At 39.3% G+C, this 4,143-nt stretch overlaps 1 protein-coding gene across 4 annotated transcripts in view; it reads right to left on the bottom strand.

Moving 5' to 3' along the window:
- The window catches only part of LOC109540001 (Krueppel-like factor 5), a 36,914-nt gene that overhangs the window by 2,523 nt on the left and 30,248 nt on the right, over positions 1-4,143 (bottom strand). The gene's annotated exons all lie outside the window — the stretch shown is intronic.

Consider the following 4,143-nt stretch of genomic DNA (forward strand, 5'->3'; position numbering starts at 1 on the left):
CCTCCGTCGTACCAATTGACAGATCTCCAACCAATAGAAACACTTTCGTATCATCGTACCATCGCATGGGCCACGGGCTTCAGAAATTCATTAAATCGCGCATTCAAAACTAATATTTCGACCTTTAGTACCTACTGGTTTTTGCCGTGGTCTGCTGATAATCGTCCATAATTTTCTAGGTCCAAATCGCGAAACACATCAATGTTTTTAATAAACCAGGAAATCCCGAAAGGGGCGGCAGCACTTCACGAACAACAGAAACACTAGTTAAGCATTGCAAGCGTTTGAAGTTTTGAAGAGTACCATTTAGAACCTAGCCTCAGTCATGTCATGTTGACATGTTTGTCAACTAATGTCGTAGCGGACGCCTTGTTGCCGCTGTTCTCTTGAGCGAGACGGACTAGGATATATTTTGATGTGAAACTCTGTTGGTAAACTAACGGAGAAAAAAAATCGACGACGTCATTTCGCGCTAGTTCTGAGTTGAGGCTCCAGGTTGGGCGTCAACCGTGGATCAGCTGGTACAAATGGCACTGATTCTCCATCGCCAATGGTACTTCCCACGTCCAAACAAGCACCCTGTATCGAACCAATACATTTTGCCTAATGATCAATTAATTAACCTAGCATTAGAATAGCCGGGACTAATTAGGGAAAAAAGCGGGCGGCACTTTCAGCGCAATTCGGTGCCTTTGTGGTGCGTTTCTTGTGCCATTCCCTGCGATTTTTTCCATTAGCTAAGGCCGTTAAAATGCTTTCAAACGCCGCGAACAATTAACGGCCTTAGAAGGTCCGGTGCGATGCGCCCATGGGGACTCTTAAAATTGGCGTCGTTGCCGCAACTTTGCGCCTTTGCGCCGCTGCTTTTTTTGCGCTTAATGGCGTAAGTGAGAATTTTTTTCGCGCACGCAAAATGCGATGGTAGGGCGCAGCCGCCACAGGGTCTTCCGCGGCTCGTATATGATGAAAGTCCATTTAATTTCCTGTCCAATCCATCTCAATTATAACGGTCGGTTTTCTCACAAGTGAGGATTTAATTACGTTGAGCTAATTAGTGCGGGCAACAAACAAGCGAGTAACAAACTGCACTAATAAAACATAAAGCGCGATGTCGACAATTAAATGAGCAGCGCCTCCAAGCTCAAATCGAGGATTTCGGCGCTGGCTTATTAATTAGTGCTGACATGATTACATATTCAATTATTACATTCTCTCTCGTTGGGTACTTTGTTGTTTACAGAACGCGCAAGGTCGAGCTCCATGTAGAACCATTCACCCCCCATGCGAGGAGTACGTTTAGCAACCGTGATTTGTTGAGCATTTAATGCGGCAAAAATAAGGGAAAGGATTACTTATCGATAATCGCAATCGTTTCAAATAATTGAATCTGCTGTCTTTATAGTGGAACGTCGTGATTTACATTATTCGCGTACAACTTTAATTTTCCGGCCGCTCGCAATCATATTTACGTTTTCGGACTGGTCTAGTTAAACCTGCAAATTTTTGCACTTGAATGGGCGTGGTCTTCAATGGCCCGGGGATTTAAGCCTCCAAATTGTCACGAGAGCGGGCGGTTAAGGATTTCACTTGTCAAGAGTTTGACGTTTTGAGTCTTACGTGGCATGTACGTCCCTATGTAAGGAGCGGCGTTCTTATAGAAAGAGAGAGAGAGAGAGAAAATTAGAAAGATATTACTATATATTTACCGAGTTATTTAAGATATCGATAAAATAAATTATTTCCGATTTAAAATGTCTACCAAAAATCAGTTTACGATTTCTAATGTTGAAAGAATAAAAAAAATATTACTTAAAATAATATACATTATAGTTTGAATAAATTTTACGTAAATAAAAACATGGTAACAATATGCGCAACGATATAAACAAACAAAATTAAATTTAATTAACCATTCTAATGTTAACTTAGCCCCCTCTAAAATGACTAGGAGAACACGCTGCTAAAATATTTTAACATATTTACGGAACACCCTGTATAAGTAACAATTATAAAGAAAATCAAACACAATTTTAGTTTATTCACTGGGGTACCATGATTTGTACGATAATGTTTATTGAGATTTCCCTGTGTTGAAAAGCGTTTTTGACAAATACTGCAAACATTGGAAATAGACATAACTAATGATATAAAAGTTATTATTTGTACGTTATTACGACAGAACACTGCTACTACTTCGACACAATCAAATCAAAGCGTGGTCAGACATAAACCAAACCACTTCATGTCCCACTTTTAACAGTTCTAACCTCACCTTTTTAAGATTTGACACTTGATACGATACCTAACATAACATTAGATACTGGCAACGTTGTATTCGAAGGGGGCTACAATTAGCCGCTTCTGAACAATTTGCATTCGAAATTTCCAATCTATTAGGTGACATTTGTGGCGACTCACTGACAATGACAGTTCGTTTTTATTGGTCATATGAACGATTATGTCTGTGTCGAAAAATTGTAGAAAACATTAATATTTCATTTCACGATTCTTTATAAATTGCGCGAGTGCAAGAAAGGGCGTGGCCTAGTAAAATTAGTTTGACGTTTGCGCTTTTACGTACATCTGACGTTTCACGCAGTAAACATTAAGGAATCGTGGTAATTTTGAAGTTTATCCTTTGACGTTTGGAGTGAACAAAGTGCTGATCTTGTAGGAAAATTAATGTCAAATTTTTTTAGGGGTTTTTGAGCGCTTTGCGCTCATTGAAGTTTGCGATTTTTCCATTCAAGTCAAACGAACTTAGTTTTTATCCCGAACACTTGCCCCAGCCAAAATAAATACGTTAAAACCTTAAATATAAAATGGTATGGGCAAGATATAGATTTGGCAAATGCGCGATTGCTGTGACAGACCGCGTGGACATCATGGTGTCATTTGTTATCTTATGATCTTAGGGAAGAGTCGGAAATTTTAATGACATGAAATACACATTTCACGTCTATGTCAATTTCCCACAATAGTATTGTGTAGTTGTCAGGGAAGTTTCTACTGAATTTAATTTTTCAAAGGAGGAAGCATTAAAACTTGGTCGATCCTGATCAAAACTAATACGAAGTTGCCTACTTTGTGACATTTTTGGCAGGCGTCCGTTCATTAAAATATATGAAATAAAATCGAAAAGAAAATTATTATTGTACCGAATCAGATTCTTCTTGAACGCGTTTTTTTTCAATCAAATTGCATTTTTTTCAAGTTGTTAGGATTTCTGACGGTCAAAGGGCAAGTTTACCCGCGTTTGTCCGTCATCAGACTGTCACTCGATAAGACAGGCAGGTTAAGCAACATCAGTTTTGACAACAGTTGATTTGCAGTGTTGCCCCATTCGACGTTTCATGCTGTAGTAAGCAGTAAGAAATCGCGTACGTTTTATCGACGCTATTGCCCCATTAAACGGACGTTAGGAAATGATCGTCCGTACTGTCACTGCGAAGAAGTCTCAATCTTTCCCGTGGCAATTTTGCCATTACCGTTTTTATGCGCAACTTGATTGCCAGTTTGATTGCGCCGTGATTGATGGGCGGCAATTTTCAAATACTCCCCGAACGGAAATGGTAATTGGGCAGGAAAAAGTTCAAGCTTGATTCGATTGGCGCAGTTAATCATTGATGACCGCTACAAGTCGCGAGCAAACCGGCTGACAGGCAGGCAAAGAATCGGCATTTTCGCCCAAACAACCCGGACATTTAACAAACTCATTTGCACACGCCGGATGCCTCGGCATTGATTAGCGCTTTATGAGGTGGCAATAATTCTTTGCACATGAATCGATCGGCTGGGATTATCAGAAATTCGCCCAGCGACACGAATGATGATGCAATTATGGACAGTGTATTGCAAAAAATTCAATATTGCCAAAACAACAGTGTTGCCAAACTTTTCCGATGTTTTTGAAGCATCCTGTATATTAAAGTCAATAGGGGAAACAATGTATTTGACTGTCAGTGACTTTCACTGTCAGTCAAACATTGGCTTTCGAGTAATGACAAAATTGTCGAGATGAAGTCAAAGTCACATAACTGACAATTTACACAGACGAATTATCAGAGCGAATTTTCATATATTATATTATCCTACTATTGTTATACAATTTATTAACATACGCTTTTTTAGGTTCATTTAGGT

The sequence above is a fragment of the Dendroctonus ponderosae genome, unplaced genomic scaffold, assembly GCF_020466585.1.
Source record: "Dendroctonus ponderosae isolate FM_Combo_2020 unplaced genomic scaffold, Dpon_F_20191213v2 Dpon_F_20191213_4, whole genome shotgun sequence".
Lineage (NCBI taxonomy): Eukaryota > Metazoa > Arthropoda > Insecta > Coleoptera > Curculionidae > Dendroctonus > Dendroctonus ponderosae.